Source organism: Monodelphis domestica, chromosome 4 (genome assembly GCF_027887165.1).
Source record: "Monodelphis domestica isolate mMonDom1 chromosome 4, mMonDom1.pri, whole genome shotgun sequence".
Lineage (NCBI taxonomy): Eukaryota > Metazoa > Chordata > Mammalia > Didelphimorphia > Didelphidae > Monodelphis > Monodelphis domestica.
Genome location: NC_077230.1, coordinates 6,476,419 through 6,494,527, shown reverse-complemented (window position 1 = coordinate 6,494,527; position 18,109 = coordinate 6,476,419). Strand labels below are relative to the sequence as shown.

The 18,109-nt window shown below is 35.6% G+C and overlaps 1 long non-coding RNA gene across 1 annotated transcript; it reads left to right on the top strand.

Annotated features, from left to right (window-relative positions):
• The first annotated feature begins 559 nt into the window (after window positions 1-559).
• On the top strand, window positions 560-12,457 carry LOC130458931 (uncharacterized). The gene is made up of 2 exons (XR_008918279.1): window positions 560-659; window positions 12,160-12,457. It is a non-coding gene; the product is annotated as an uncharacterized LOC130458931 (long non-coding RNA).
• The last annotated feature ends 5,652 nt before the right edge of the window (window positions 12,458-18,109 follow it).

The following is an 18,109-nucleotide window of genomic DNA, read 5'->3' as shown; positions in this document are numbered from 1 at the left end:
ATTGGGATCTTTAGGGTTGTTTTTGCCTTCTTATTTTCCCCTATTGTTCATTTAATGACTCGTTTCCCTCTGATGGTGGTTTTTCTAGTCTGAATCTCAGTGTCTCCACCTCTTCCCATGCAGGATAATTCATGGTTCACCAGCCCAGGTCTCTGCCTCAAGTGACATGTAGGTGAACAGACCTAGTCTCAATTGGATGGTGAGCTCTTTCCTGCAGGCTTAGGGGACTCCCACAGCCCCTTTACATCTCCCAGGCATCCTATCCTACGTTCTCTGTTCCCTCAGTTTGCCTGCCTGGATTTGGCAATTCAGAGAGACCCTACAATAATACTATAGAGTTGATTTCTGTAGTTTGGGTCTCTGAGACTCTGTGAAGAGTGGGGCGGGAAAGGTTATACTGATGAGTTTTTTCCAGCTTTCTCTCTGCTCCTCTGACCTCCTGCAAAGATCTTCTGCTGTGAAGAACACTGTTTCCAGGGTGCCATTGTGTGCCCCTCCCATCTAGCCCCCCCACCCCAACATAAGCTTCTTCAACCTGGAGCTAGAATCTTCAGTTCATTAGAAAAAAGAAGGAGGCAGCCTAGGATGAAAGGCTGTGGTAGGTCCATAGGCTTTCTGGGAAATTCATCCCATATGCTCGCTGCCTGATGAGTATCGCGGTGAGTGTTGGGCGAGGGATGCGGAATGAGCTCAGGCTAGGTGGCAGTTCAGGGGGGTTGATTTTAGCTGTCTTAGATTCCAGGGGTCCTACTTCATGGATACAAATGAAAGTGCATCATCTCCAATGAGGAATTTCTGTTTTGGAGAGGTTGAAGAGGTTGTGGAGATCATCCTTTGTCATGATGATAATGTGACCTCTAAATCACTCTGATTGAAAAGATGAGAATACATGCTTCTGCCTACTGTTTGAATAGACGTTAAAGGTTAAATATTCATGCTATTAACTCGTCCCCAATCATGGAAGAAGACATAAAAAAGAAAATTGGGATTGTGTTAAAAGAACAATTATAGAATTTGAATTTTAAAATAATAATAATCAACTGGTTTAAATAAGATTCTTCTTAAAGATTTTTTGTTAAGAAAAATTGAGTTAGTCGATTGAAAACTCTTTTTATGTCTTACCCTTTAAAAAAACGTAACAAAGTGAAATTTCCAGCAAATATGAGCCTAGATAAAGTTACAATTGTCTCAGAGCAAAATTCCCTTTTGTTTCCCAAGAAAGTTGCTGCTTCCAATTCAAAGATCCTTTATTATTGTTGTTGTTCCCTGGAGATGATAAGGACATGTAAAGCGTATTCCTTGGAGGACAGAATCTCCTAAGTTAATGGACTTGGGCCACAAAGGTTTAGTTACCAGGAAATGTATGAACTCCAGATTACACACTTCTGGCTTAACAAAGTCTATCTACATATTTTCTTCCAAGAATACCAGGCACCCCAAGTTCCTAGCACTTCCAACCCTAATCTAGAACGAAAATCTAATCGGAAAACAGCTTCGTGGGCATTGTTGAAAGGCAGAAGAAAAGAATGAGCCCTATTGAGTTAAAGGAATTTTCAAAAGTATTTTTCTTTAGAAATGAGTAATGAGAATTGCTTCCTCTCTTTTCCTTTATGATTTTGTTTGGCATATATTGTTACTCCTATAAGCACTTGGAAGAATTGCTCACTGAATTCACAGAGGGAAATCTTTGAACCCAAGATCCAGATTTTTATTGTGAACATCTGCGTATGAATACTTGGTACAAAGTGTAAAATGACTACACTGTCAAAATATTCTTTTGCAAAAGTTTGCTTCTCTTGGGTGATGACTAATTGTCTTCTGGTGATTAGTAAGAACGATTATGTAAAATGATGCTTCGACGGGACTTTTTCTAACAGTAAATTAAATAACCCAGTTCATCCTTTAGATTCTTGTGCATTTAGTTATTTCTAGGAGATTAACGAGACCTGTACGTCTTGTGCATAAAACTTGCACACATGAATATGTCAGCTAGAACTACATTCCTTATGTCGATCAAGAGAACTGTTGCAATTTCTGCATGAAATCACATTTAACCTATATGTGCATAAATCATATAAATGGGAGCAGCATCTTTCAGTATTAAGAACTTTGAGTTTGAAGAGAGGATCTGAGTTCTTTGCCTACTTGTGTGGCTTTGGGCAAATTAATGACGCCTCCTAGACTATCATCTCCTCATCTGAAATATGGGAGCTGGAAATCTACTGTCCTGGATGGGAGGAAGATGGAGCCACCCACTCCGTTTACTTTGAGGCCAAAGTGTGAGAGAGCCAGAAGGTGGAGGGGGGATAGATTGGTTCTCCCCTCTCTTTCCTTAGTAAAACCCACACTGTTTGTCTTCAGAGATGATAAACTATATTCCTTTAGAGACTGGCTTGAATGTAAGATCCAAGACTGAACTGATTCTCCCTCTTTGAGGAGAAAGTGTAGCTCTTCTCCCCAAGCTTCAGGTCGGTCCCTCTCCCTAGATATTATGAGGCAGGCACTTGATCTAAAGAAACAGCTATTTATTCTTTTTTATTTTTATTTTTTTGTTAAAACCCTTACCTTCTGTGTATTGGCTCCAAGGCAGAAGAGTAGTAAGGGCTAGGCCATGGGGGTCAAGTGACTTGCCCAGGGTCACACAGCTGGGAAGTGTCTGAGATCAGATTTGAACCCAGGACCTCCTGTCTCTAGGCCTGGCTCTCAATCCACTGAGCCACCCTGCTGCCCCCACAGCTATTTATTCTTAAGGAACACTCATAAAATAGGAAAAATAGGATTGTTGGGTAAGGCAATGGGAAAGTGGGATGTAGGAAGTCCCTAACAGACTAACAACTGACCCCCTCCCCAAATCCTGAAGGGTCAGTGTGAGAGCTGCCCTGACTTTTTTCTGTCTTATTTATAATATGAAGTTCCCAAGGACCACTTTAGAGGGATGGAGAGGAAATCTTCCTTGAGTGGATGGCTCCATGATAGAGTCCTTTCCACTCCTGTCATCTTCCACTGGATTCAGGGGGTCTGGATTCACAGAAGGATGATCAAGCTCAGAGGTAGACCAACCTCTCTGAAGGACTCAGTAACTGCTTGGATCTTCTCTGCTCTTCTGTTCCTTCTCTGGAATTCTCTGTCCTTCTTGGCCTTCCCCCATTTGAGTTGCTCTTCCAGCATGGTGAATCTGCTTTTCCTCTATTACCCTACCCTATCCAATTCAATTCAACAATTAGCACTCATTATGGACTTTTTACTAGGTATAGAGACAGTCCTTGGCCTTAAGAGCTTCCCCTTTACTGGGAAAAAGAAAGAGAGAACAAAGTATGCACAAAATCAACAACAATTACAAAAAAGAAATGTGTTTGTGTAGAGTAATCCAAAGGGGTCCCTCAGACTAGCGGGTTAGCTCTCTAGACTAGGGGGGCTCCTACTTTTCTCTTTTCTGAATTCTAGGGACAACCCAAGGTAGGGCTTGTGGCTTTGAATATCACTCACAAGTAGACATCGAGAGTGTGGCCCACTATATTAGTGAACGAACATTTCCCCAATAAATTAGCCTCCATTAGCTTTGGCAAAGGAATACTTACTGAAAAGACCACAGATCACAGAACAAGCGTGTCTCCTCCCATTTGCTCTCTTCTCTCCATGCCTTTGGTCTTTGAGGAAAGTTGGCTCAAACTGAAAGGGATTTTCTTCCCATGAGGGTCCCCTTAGTATGACTACCTGACGGTAGGCTCATCAAGCCTTCATGTGGATTTGAACAAGGAGAACATCATCTCTGTGCCTTCACTGGCCAGATCCTCCTTGCCCATTATTTATGCACATAAAGGGTGGCTCTCCATTAGTATGCTCGCTTGTTTCGTATTTTAAATTTTAATATAAATTTTATTGTTTTTCTACTTGTAATGTATGGCCAGAAAGGGAACACACACACACACACACACACACACACACACACACACACAGGGGAACTGGAGGGAGTTGAGAGAATGGAGAGGGAGGAGAGATTGATCTTCCCCTCTCTTTCCTTTGGGGGAAGGTAACCCAGTTTTGTCTCCCTGAAGGACCGAGTATGTCTCCTCAGAGAATGGTTCTGGGAGGTGGAGGTTAAGAACTAGAGGAAAGAGCTTTGGTAAAATGGCACACTGCCTTCCCTTTTGGTCTCAGCTATTGTGGAGAGGCAGGATGGATTCTTTTGCCTCTGGGTCCCTCAAGTACACCAACTGCCACTCTGCGCCCCCCCAAGACCTGGAGTTACTCCTCAGCCAGGGGAGAGGATTGCTTCTTGGATCTAGTTTTTGGATCCCTGAGATCCTGAGCTAGCCCTCCTCTTTGGGGAGACGTATGGCTCTCCCCCAAATATTCAGCCCTCCTTCCTAGTATCATAAATTAGTCAGACCTAATTCTAAGTAGTAGACACTTTATTTGGGTTCACACAGGAAAGGGAGAGGTAAGGGTGTCAAGTGAGGAAAGTGAGTAAGCAGGAAGCCCTGTTGACTGACAGACTGAAACCCCCAAATCTCAGGGTTCAGTCTCTCAGTTTTGCCCCCTCTTCCAACCAGCTACTGGTTTGGTCCCTACTCCTGAACTAATCTAGCTTGAGTATTGGAGTCCAGGACAGGTTAGGGAGAGAGAGATGGAGAGTAAATCTTTGGAGAAAGGATTTCTCTGTAGAAGGCTTTCTTCAAAGTCCCAGTCCACAATAGCCTCAAATGGCTCTGACTGCTGTGGTTAAGCTGAGTGAAAGGTATCCAGGGGTTCAAAGGAAAAGCAGTTGATCTTCAGAGAGACTTAAGTTTCCTCCCAGCTTTTTTAATCTGCCCCTTCTCCCTGGCTGCTAGCTGGAAGAAGTTAAGTAGCAGTTGGAGTTCTCTCAGCTTCTGTTCTCTGACTGTAATCTTGAGCTTTTTCTCTTCTTGCACTTCCCCTGCTCACTCTCTGCTTCTTGCATGGTTGGATTTGATTTCTCTCTTACATATTTTATCCTTTCACTTGCCCCCTTCATTAAGGATCCCTAATAATAATTTTACAACAAAAAATATGCACAAACAAAACCTTAAAGAAAAAGTTCAACTTGAATGTAAGTCCAAACAGAATTTCTGGAAGATATAAAATGAAAGTTTAAAAAGAACTAAAAATAAATTTAAAGTATGCCCAAAGATCATATATTGGTAAAACCATCTTAACAGAAGGGCTACACTAGACTGAGGTTAATCAGTAGGCTTCAAACCCATTGGTGAATTTGAGGCATGTCTACCCCAAGCATATGAAGACTTCCTCCAACAGAATAGGTTGGTGAGAACAATTCCATCTGCCATGAAAGTAGCTAAAGCGAGAACCATGGAACATCTAGAGTTTGGTCAGAAGATGCCAAAGTCATCCACCATATTACAAGCCATGAAAAGTTGTCTTGACTTTTTTCCTGCCAGAAGACTTCAATAATTCAGGAAGAGAGAGTGATACCAACAACTTTACACAACTCTGCCTCACTGAAACCAAATTTATGTGGAAGTCAAGACATTGCCCTTGTGATATAATTGGTCCTCTTTAAAAACAAAGAATGAACAATGATATATCAATTTTCATAGAGAAAGTCTAACTAACCGAAGGGCCTTGCAGAAATTCTGTTATGTTCTAATGATTTTTTTTAAAAGGAAGACAGGGGAAGAGGAATACACTGGTGTAGAGAAAGGAAGTGAAAAAATGGGGGAAATTATAGCACATAAACTGGGTGTTCAAGCAGTAAGATGTACAAGAATGAAGATGTAATGATGGGAGATTGGGCAACATTTGAACATCGTTCTCATCTTAACTAGACAAAAGAGAGAAGAATATACATGTATACACAAACATTTGAGTAGAGAAATTTCACTAAACAAGGGAACAGAAGGGGAAAGGATTAAGGGCAAGGTAAAATTTTTAAAAAGGTAGATTCAAAAGGGAATTGATCAAAGCAAAATAAACTCTTATAAAGAAAGTGAAAAAAAAAAGAATAGAAAAGGTTATGGAGTAATCATGTCCATGAATGGAAATGGGATTAACAGCCATAAAATAAAAGAGTATGTTCATTAGAAACCAAGATCCCTTATGTTGTTTCTAATAAATATAATTGAAACACAAAGATAAACACAAAATTAAGATAAGGGACTAAAGCTGAATCTATTATGCTTCAATCCTGATTAGGGAAATGCAAATTAAAACAACTTTGAAGTACCACTTCACACCTAGCAGATTGGCCAATAGGACAGCAAAGTAAAGTGATAAATGTTGGAGGGGATGTGGCAAAATTGGGACTCTAATACATTGCTGGTGGAGTTGTGAATTGATCCAACCATTCTGGAGGGCAATTTGGAACTACGTGCAAAGTGTTTTAAATGAATGCCTGCCTTTTGACCCAGCCACACCACTGTTGGGTTTGCACCTCAAAGAGATAATAAGGAAAAAGACTTGTACAAAAAATATTTATAGCTGTATTCTTTGTGGTGGCAAAAAAAAAAAACAAAACTGGAAAATGAAGGGGTCTCCATTGATTGGAGAATGGCAGAATAAATTGTGGTGTATGTTGGTGATGGAATATTATTGTGCTGAAAGGAATATAGAAATGGAGGAATTCCATGTGAACTGAAACAACCTCCAGGAATTGATGCAGAGTGAGAGGAGCAGAACCAGGAGAACATTATACACTAAAGAGACTAATACATTATGGCACAATTGAATGTAATAGACTTTTCTACCAGCAGCAATGCAATGATCTAGGACAATCCAGAGGAACTTGTGAGAAAGAACACTATCCTTATCTAGAGAAAAAACTGTGGAACCAGAAATGCATTAGAAAAATATATGCTCGATCACATAGTGTAATAAGGATCTGATGAAGTTTTTGATGTTAAAGGATCACTCTACTGCAAATATGAATAACATAGAAATGTGTTTTGAAAAATGAAACATGTATAACTTAGTGGAGCTGCTTGTCGGCTTTGGGTGGGGGGAAGAGAGAGCAGGAGAGGGGGGATTATGAATCATGTAACCATGGGGAAATATTCTAAATAAAAAATTAAAAAGAGAACTTTTCCAGGAGGATCAGCATTTATCAAAGATTATTTGAATTAAATTTCTGTATTTAGTCTTTAAAAAATGCAGGGGTAACAATATGATTAAAGGCAAAACAATATCAAAAATAGTTCTAACTTTTAAAAGATAAACAGGGAAATTATGTTTTGCTGAAAAATACCATAGACAATGATAATAACAACACTAAGCCAAATAGTATGGCATCACCATTTTTTAAGGGAAAGTTGAATGAGTTACAGAGAAAAATAATAAAATTAAAATAATAAGAAACCTCAATTTATCCCTTTCAGACCAAATAAATAAAAAAGAGGAAAATAAAGTCCTGAATAAAATTTTAGAAATGTTAGATATGAAAGTCTTCTAGAGAATACTGAATGGAAATAGAAGAGTATACCTATTTCTCATCTGTGTGCTACTTGCACAACAATTGACTCTTAAGATATAAAAACTTCATTAAATGCAAGAAAGCAGAAATATTAAATGCATCTTTTACTGATCTTGATTAATGTAATTATGTCAATAAAGAGCCTTTGAAACATAGATTAAATTGGATTTTTGATTCAATTATAATTAGATATTAAATAAAATAATACTAAAGAATGGATTGGTTAAAAAATAAATCAGAAACAATTTCATTTAGGATAATGACAATGAAACATAACAAAAATCTGGGATGAAGACAAGGCAAAATGTGCATCTCTAAATTTATATGTAAATACTTTCTAAAATAAAAGAAGTTGCAGCTCAATGAATTATGTATGTATTTTTAATAGAAAAACTATAATATTTTTAAAAGAATTAACTAGAAAAGAGAATTCCTGAAAATCAAAGGAGACATTTTTTAAATTGAAGTATCAAAACTTGCCAAGTTAGCAAATAAAACTAAATTATCTTTAAAAAATAAAATAGATACACTATTAGCTAATGAATATAAAAGAGAATTTCATCACCACATTAGTAGTGTTAAAAATGGAAGATGTTTTCATAACCAATAAAAAAATACAAGGGATAATTTTGTCTAATTATATGTCAATAAAAATAATGATCTAAATAAAATATATGAATATTTACCATATATACAAATATATAAATTTATAAGTATACATATATATCACCCACATAAACTGTTCAGATAATAAAATACTTAACTTTATTTAAGAAAAAAAAATGAACAAGCTATATAAGAGCTGAAGGTTAAAAAACAAGGAGGACCAAATGGATTAAAAAACAAATTCTATAAGTATTTTTTAAAATAATTAATTAAAATACTACATAAAGTATTTTTTAAAACAGGAAAAGAAAATATCTTACAAAATTCCTTTAATGAGATAAATATGGTCTTGAAACCTTTACCAGGGATGTTAAAACATAGAAAAAATATTATATCAATATCACTAATAAACATTAATGCAAAATTTTAAAATAAAATACTAGGAAGTAGATGTAGCAACATATAACATTTAACCAGACTGAATTTATAACCAGTATACAAAACTGGTTCAATATGAGGAAAATTAAAAACACCATTTACCATATTAATAATAAAACCAACCAAAAACATATATTATTTGATTCTGATGATACATCTGTTCCCATTTTAAAATATATTTTAGATAGCATTGAAATAGAAGGAGCTTTCCTTAAAATGAGAAGTTGCTTATCTAAAATATAGAGCTAGCATTATCTGAAATGAAGATAAGATAGACACATATCCTATAGATAAGGATCTCTATTATTACCATTACTATCCAATATAGGAGTAAAAACACTAAAGCAACAGACAAGAAAAAAATTGAGGGAATAAACAGAAGCAAAGCAAAAACAAAATTATCATCTTTTTTGTAAAAGATATAATGTTTACAGAACCCTATGGAATAAACTAAAAAGTACCTGAAATAAAAATTTCAGCAAGGTTGTAGGATATAAAATAAATTCACATAAAATATCAACACTTCTGTATATTATCAACAAAATCCAGAGGGAAGAATAAAGAAGCAATTATATGTAAAATAACTATAAACTTTATAAAATAATTGGGAATCTACCCAACTAGACATAAATGGGAACTTTAAGAACATAATTTTTAAAGTCTTTCAATGAGTAAAAGATATATATGATGGTGAAATACTAATTGCTTATTTGTAGAACTGGCCAATATAATAAAAATAACAATACTACTTAAATACTTATTCAGTGCTATATCAATCAAACTACTAAAGGATTACCTTATAGAGCTAGAAAAAAAAAACCAAGATTCATTATGAGGAACAAAATGTTATGAATACCAAGGGAATTTAAAAAGGTGGGAAGGAAGGGTGTCCAACTGTAACGCATCTCAAACTATATGACAAAGCAAGAAACATCAAAAAAATTTTGTATGAGTCATCAATTAATAAAATGGAACAGATTAAGTACACAATAAACAAAAGCAAATGAGAACAATCATCTAGGATTTAATAAACCCAAGAATTCCATTTATTGGAGTATTCTTTGGCAAACCGGTAAGCAATATGGAAGAAACTACAGACCAGTTATAGTTAGTTATATAGACCAGTAAAAGTAATAATCATCTACTAACATTTCACTGCATCTAAATTCCAACGCATGAGTTAGACATAAACAAAATAGAGAAGCAAGAAATTACATATCTTATCTAACCAAACAAGACAGAGAGAGAGAGAGAGAGAGAGAGAGAGAGAGAGAGAGAGAGAGAGAGAAGAGAGAGAGAGAGAGAGAAAAGAGAGAGAGAGAGAGAGAGAGAGAGAGAGAGAGAGAGAGAGAGAGAGAGAGAGAGAGAGGTTCATGGGAGGTAAAATTGACTATTTTGATTGTATAAAAATTTTAAAGTCTTGTACAAACAAAGTTAATGCAGCTAAAATTAGAATTGAAGTGGGAAATTGGAAGGAATTCTTTGTAAGAAGTTTGAGAACTAATTCAAATTTGCAAAAATAAGAGCCATCTCTCAATTAATAGTCAAAAGATATAACCCACCATTATATGGTAGCTTAATGATGAAATGACTATAGAAACAAAGGTTTAAACTTCAGAGCATATCAATTTATTAAGCAATGAATGCTAATTGCTCAACAAATTGGAACCGGTAACCTTTCTCAGCTTTGGCTCTTGGATCTTGAATGAAGGGAGATAAAGACTTTTATACATTAAAAACAAATTAGAAATCAGAGAATGAGATGTTTCACTTTCCCCTCCCCTCCAAAATATCTTTAAACAATTAAAGGAACATGGAAACAATAACTGATTGATAAGTATGGGGTCAGTTTTTAGATGAGACATATGAGTTATTTGAGATGTGTAATTGTGAGAAAACTCTTTGCATCAGTCTTCATCTCTGACTGGGTTTCTGGTCAGTATAACCTAGATTCTTAGTTAAAGGTGTGTAAGAATTAAATTTAAGAGACTGATCCTTAGAATTTTATAAAGTTTATTAAAATTACTTGGATAGGTCAAGGCAGAGAGATAGAGAGAAATATGAGATTTATGCTTAAATCTCTGGATGCTCCTAACGTGGGCTCCTGCAACCACCTTGTTGCCTGGTCACCAGAGATAATAATTAGAGAAATGTCCGTAAGACTGGCAAATTTGACCAAAAATGGAAATATGCTGAAGATGTGAAATGAGGCATATTAGTACACTGTTGTGATTCTGCCAACAAAGGTAAATACATTTATAACATGTTACATGTAACATCTAACATATATTATACATAAATATTTATAATAAGTGTTATAAACAGTGTTCAATACACACAGCATATATAATGTGTGTATATTCACATATATGTATATTTGTGTATACATGCATACAAAATCACAGGTCTAATAAAATATAAGCATATGTATATAATTATTTCAATAGTGTAGAAAACTCTCAAGAAGCAACTTCCTGAGTCCTTAGCACTACTGTGCTAAAGCAGATTATCTTCTCTGAAACTTAGAGCTTAGACTGTTAGAAAATGGGTTAGACATTGAGAGGTTAAGCAGCTTTCCCATGGTGGTTGTGTAATTAGAAATCTTGTACCTTTGAACTACATTACCCAGGAGCCCACTCACTTCCTGTCGTTATGTATTGACTGCTTATTGTAGTCACCTCCATAGTGCAATGGATGGGACATATAAAAGACATGCCTTTAGAGCTGTTGCAGTCTCATACCAGAGGGAGGGAGGTTTCCCAAGAGGCTTAGTTACCTCTAAATGGGTTATAATCTTATCTGGGAGGTGGGAATGATTTTTCCTGTGCAGCCTAGTAGCTTCAAAATGAATAGGTTTTATTTTGTTTTTTAATATTTGTAACTCTTTGGCTTGTTCTACCCTTCCACCAGAATGATCTAGATTTTTGGTGACATTTTAGACTCAAAAAGGTTTTCATCAGCAGTAAAGAGGTTTGTGTTTTTTCTGGGCTCCCCTGCCATATTTTGAAATGATGGCACTAATAGACTTTGTTAAAAACATCTCAGCCAAAGTTGAAGATTTGCTATACCTGTAAAAATTGTGACAAGTACCCATTAGCTTCTAAGGTTTAAAAAAAGAAATGTTACACAGTAGACTCATGTGAATCCTATATGATTAGTGGGTTTAATTGCTATTGTCATTAACTGGGCTATTGGGAATTTTGGGAATTTTGGTGCTTTCTTTGAATTTGCATTACCTACTGTATTACTGTTTTATAAATCTGTTACTTTGTAAAAAAAAAAATCAGTGCACTCACACAGTGGATCATGGCCAAGTTAAAAAGGAAATGTATCTCATTTTTGGGTGAGAAACTTTTGTACTGTGCCTCTCCTTGGCAAACACAATGTGTCACTAATTGTGAACTATATATTTTTGATTAAAATTTGTTTTATTGTTTTTCCTTGTATGTGCAATAGGATATTTGAATTTTCTTTCCGCTCTCATTTTTTTGTACTTGAACCACATGATACCTGTATTAATGGGTTTTTTTTAAATTTTGCACTAATATAAGTTTACAATATCCATTAGCCCTAATATTAATGCATACTCGAAAGCTTTAGACTCTGGAAACCTACCATTAATTGTTTAAAATAATGGGACTTTGATTAATGATTCTGTTTGATTCCAGGAGAAAGGAATACAAAAAGAGCCACTGCACAGTGCCAAAGAAGCACAAAGCTAACCTGCATAGTGCCAATCGAGTACAAAGTCAAAGAGACCAACCAATCCCAATAGGATGGATGAAATTTGAACCGAGATAAGAGGACTTGAACATGTTTGGGGTTCAAGGTTGTGACTGCTTTGACATATATCAGAGGCAGATCTTCCTCATCCTACATTCTTCCAAGTACCTCACTTTGGCTGCCATCCTGACTCCAGTATCACTGAAAGAAAGGAAAACAAGACCACAGAATGCTATTTCCCAATTTGCTTTTGAAATCTAGTCCCTTTTCTGTCTTTCATAATATGGCAAAATTTCCTGTAGTCCTAGCTGCTGCTTGGGTAAGTGCATAATTGATACTACAGATTTATGTGACATGTCACTTTAATTGTGCCCTGATTCAAGGACCTGTTTATAGGTTTATTTTTACACATAAGACATTGATATTTTATACTTCATTCACAAGTTATTTTTCTCTTTTATTTGGATTTTTTGACATTTTTTATTTCTCTTGCCAATTGATTCATATACCTCATAACCAGTCATGTATCCCTGAATGATCCCTGTGTTTGTCACCATCCTCCTCAGGGGAGAATGTATTATTATTCTATAATGCAAAGTTTGAATTCTTTTGAGAGTACTTTTAGGATAAGAAACATGCTACCTCCCCGAATCCAGAAAATGAATTGTTTGGAGAAGGCACCGGGAAGATGCCTTCAGAAACCACACACTGCACCAGAAGATCCAGAGTGAACTTTGGGATGTGGTGATTTGAACTATGGGGGGTTGAACACATTTGTTTTATATGTATATTTTTATGCTGAACTGCCCCCAATTGGCTTTTTGTCAATGCACCTACCATTCATTGGTTTTGTTCTCTTTTCCTTTTATCACCAAATTACTGTAATTTTAAAGTTGATTATGTTTATAAGATCCATTGGAAAGACTAGTCTTCTAAAGGATCTCAGGGGAGAATGAGTAATTAGAATTCTTGTACCTTTGAACTACATTACCCAGGAGCCTATTCACTTCCTGTTGTTAGGTGCTGACTTAGACAGAAGATAAATTGGGTGGAGTTCTGTGTTTAGCTCTTTTTCCTTCCTATGTTGTGACTTTGGTAGAATGGGCTTTTTGAGCAGGTAGATTAGCCATGGGCACGTGGTTTTATTTTGTTACTTCTAGTGATTATTAATAAATCTTACAAAATATAATACTTGGAGTTATTGTATATTAATTTTAATTTTTACATGGTACAACTAGAATGTATCAGAGGCGATACCCGAACTAATTCTGAAGCCATTTCTTTATCTACTACATCTAGACACCTCCTCAACCCACATTTATACCATAGTAAGGAATGCTACGATAGATAAATGATTAAAGAAAATGAACATATATCTCTCAAAAGAAGAACTATAAACTACAAACCAATATATGAAAGATTAATTCAAATCATGAATTTCTCCATATGTTCTTCTTTCCTTTCCCTATTCCTTGAAACAAAGAAATTTTCATTTACATTAAAATTTTTCATTTAATTTTTCACTTTTTAAACTTTAATTTAAATTCAGCAAAACAAATCAACACATGGACTCAAGTCGGGCAATAATATAGGGAGTGTTCCACCCAAATTAAGACTTCTCTCTGAAAAGAAGGGAGGGAGGTACATTCTTATATTTCCTCTTCAGAATCAAATTTGTTATCAAGGGAAATAATGAAAAAAATGTGAAGGAGGGGGGTCTAGCAGTACTAGATCTTAAACAGCACTACTATAAAGCAGTGGTCATCAAAATAATATAGTACTTGTTAAGAGACAGAAGGGAGGATCAATGGAATAAACTTGGGGTAAATGACCTCAGCAAGACAGCATATGATAAACCCAAAGATCCTAGCTCTGGGGACAAAAATCCACTATTTGACAAAAACTGCTGGGAAAATTGGAAAACAGTATGGGAGAGATTCGGTTTAGATCAATATCTCACACTACACCAAGATGAATTCAAAATAGGTGAATGACTTGAACATAAAGAAGGAAACTAGAAGTAAATTAGGTGAACACAAAATAGTATAACTGTCAGATCTTTGGGAAAGGAAAGATTTCAAGAACAAGCAAGAGTTAGAAAAAATTACAAAATGTAAAATAGATCATTTGGATTACATCAAATTAAAAAGATTTTGTACAACTAAAACCAATGCTACCAAAATTAGAAGAGAAGCAACAAATTGGGAAAGGTCTGACAAGGGTCTAATTACTCAAATATATAAGGAGCTAAATCAATTGTCAAAAAAAAAAAAAAGCCATTCCCCAATTGATAAATGGGCAAGGGACATGAATAGGCAGTTTTCAGCCAAAGAAATAAAAACTATTAATAAGCACATGAAAAAGTGTTCTAAATCTCTAATAATCAGAGAGATGCAAATCAAAACAACTCTGAGGTATCACCTCACACCTAGCAGATTGGTTAACATGACAGCAAAGGAAAGTAATAAATTTTGGAGGGGATGTGGCAAAATAGGGACATTAATACATTGCTGGTGGAGTTGTGAATTGATCCAACCATTCTGGAGGGTAATTTGGAACTATGCCCAAAGGGTGCTAAAAGACTACCTGCCCTTTGATCCAGCCACAGAACTGCTGGGTTTATACCCAAAGGAGATAAAAAGAAAAAAGACCTGTTCAAAAATATTTATGGTCAAGCTCTTTGTGGTGTCAAAAAATTGGAAAATGAAGGGATGCCCTTCGATTGAGGAATGGCTGAACAAATTGTGGTACATATTGGTGATGAAACACTATTGTGCTAAAAGGAATAATGAACTGGAGGAATTCCATATGAACTGGAAAGACCTCCAGGAATTGATGCCGAGTGAGAGGAGCAGAACCAGGAGAACCTTATACACAGAGACTGATACACTGTGGTACAATTGAATGCAATGGACTTCTCTACTAGTAGCAATGCAATGATCCAGGACCATCCTGAGGGACTCATGAGAAGGGATGCTATCCACATCCAGAGAAAGAACTGTGGGAGTAGAAACAGAAAAGAAAAACAACTGCTTGATCACAAGAGTCGATGGGGATATGATTAGGGATACAGACTCTAAATGATCATCATACTGCAAATATCAATAATATGGAAATGGGTCTTGATTAATGACACATGTAAACCCAGTGGAATTGCGTATTGGCTATGGGAGGGTTAGAGTTAGGGAGGGGAGTGGAAAGAACATGAATCATGTAACCATGGAAAAAATTTCTTAATTAACCAACTAAATAAATTTTTTAAAAAAAAGAATCACATTTGGTTATTATAATTATACAGAGATCAGTTAGCTAAGATTTTTCAAGTCTTTCTGGACCGTTATTTAGTAACAGCAACTGCTAATTCTCTTAGCTCCTTCTAATAGTTTATTATTTCAAAGTCTTCAGTCACTTGAATATAGCATGGGAAAAATATAATTCAACCTTGGATTCAGTCATGAAAAAATTACTATGAGAGGAGGAAAACTATTCCAAAAAAGGACGTGGATTTACTTTTGCCCAGGCTAACCAGAAACATTTTGATGCTTTTGAAAATCTTTTTAATTCAAGGTAATATTAGAGGGGGTCTTCCGGGTGGTGGCCTCCCCACCAGTGCACTTCACAAGTCATCTGTGACTTAAGAGAAGGTAAAGTTGCTGTTGCCAAAAATATTCATGAGCTTGTGGCCAACCTGATGTTGAGTTTCTCCATACTTAACTCTGCTGGATTTGGGAATACAATCATAACCTGTTACCAAGCTCACACTCTCCATAAAGAGACAATCGTGTATAAATGTTCAAGATTTAGGTGTATATTAAATTGATCAGTTAGTCTCTTCTCCAGATTCAGCTAAGCTAGAGACAGGAAAATATGGCATCCTATGATACATGCAGTGAGAATATTATTTTCCCCTTAAAAGATTTTGACTGATTTCTTGAAAAAGTAGTTTTCTAAATAAGAGTGATGGGACAAATGATATCAAATTGTACCCCCTGATTTGTCTTCCCTACAGGAATTTCTTTGTGGCGACATGTAAGCACTTGGATTGTTGCGATATATTTGTATAATACAATAGTTAAGTGCAAATCTTGCAAGCCTACATAATATTAATATATGCATAGTATTAATCTTCCACATTTGACTAAAATCAAACTATAAATAAAGCAGAAACTTGGGGTCTAAGGACTTTTAGCTTCAATAAAGCCTTGTGGATTTTTTGCTTTTTCATAAGAAAAAAATTCCCAGTATCAAAAGCTTAAGCATTTCTAAATAAGTTCATAGGCTTGTTTGACAACTTTTTGATGATTTACGCTTAAGTGATTTTTAAAACACGTGTATCACAACTCACAACTCATATCAGTTTAAAAGTTACACAGAAAACTTTTCATGAAACCCAGAGTATTTGAAAAATCATTTTGGTTTATTCGAAAAACCCAGGCTTCAGCTGGATTCGCCCATCCCAAGTGTATAATTGACCCAAATAATAAAATTTCTTCCCAAGTAAATATTTTCTTCTGTTTTCTGTCCTTAACCTCATCAAGTAGACATGCTTAACGATATTCTTTTTTTCTCTTTGTGCAACAGTCAACAAGCTAGTTGACAGAAAGAATGATAATAATTCCTCAAAGAATTTTAGGAGTTAAAAGGGAAATAGATGCTGAAATGTGAAGTATACAATGAATTTTGTTTGCCAAAGGGAGGGACTGGTTAGGCAGGCGTACATTTGGGGCTATTACCTAATGTGTTTGATTTAGTTTTTCTCCCTGACATACTTAGTCTTCTAACAGAAGAAAAATGCATGAATTGAAAAAACTTGTATTCGACTTGCAAGAATAAGTTCCACAAGCTGATTTTCAGTTAAAACATAGTTATAGTATAGTTTCCCCCCCCAAAAAAACAATTTCTCACTTTATTTCCAGTTTATTTCCTCTTCCAATTACCAATATCTTCTCTTCTTTGTGCTTATTTTAGGTTTTTTTATTCATTGGATTTCTAATTTCTTAAAGTAGATATTCAGTTAAGTAATCTCCTCTATGTTTTTCATGTATGTTTTTAGGGATATAATTTCTCCCAAGAAGACTGCTTTGGCTGTTCCCAGATGTTTTGATATGTTTTTTTCATCCTTATAATTCTAGTTTACATAATTTTAAACTGTTTCTGTGATTTGTTCTGATGTGTTTACTTTGCTGCTAATGGTCCCTTTCAGTATAATGCAGTCTCCTTGTTACATCTTTTTACATTGTGAATTTTTGTCTTTACTTTGTCTGGTAGCACACTTATGGCCTCTGTTTCAGAGAGATTTAACTGGTGCATACGAAATTATGTTTCAGTCCCTCTGTGCGTGTCTTTGCTTCCAGTTATGTTTCTTGCAAGCAACACCAGATTGTAGGATTTCATTTTCTTAACTCATGGGACACTTTCATTCTACTAGATTATTTAATCCCTTCATAATTAAAGGTATGAGAGTTAAATTTATATTTCCTCTATTTTCCTTGGGCCCAGATCTTCCTGTATCTCAGATTCATTATTTCTCTTTCATTCTCACTGACACCATCAAGTTCTTATTACCTTATGTTCTTATTTAAATGATTTGTCCTTTTTCTGGCTTTTTGAATTCCATCCATCTTTTATTTTGTTATTGGATTATCCCCCCCCACCACCACACCCTCCAAAGTCACTTGCTTGCTAGAGAACCTCTATAAACTTTCTACTTCTAGAAAGTACTGAGTCAAAACTATTTTGGTATTCAGTGCCTGCCACAATCTGGTCCCATCTTCACAATGAATCTTTAGGTTTCAGTATTCTGAAAACAAAAACAAGCAAACAGACATCAGACTATTAGGACTCTATTTCCCATTTGATTTTGACATGTCATTTTTCCCACCTTAATTATTCTCA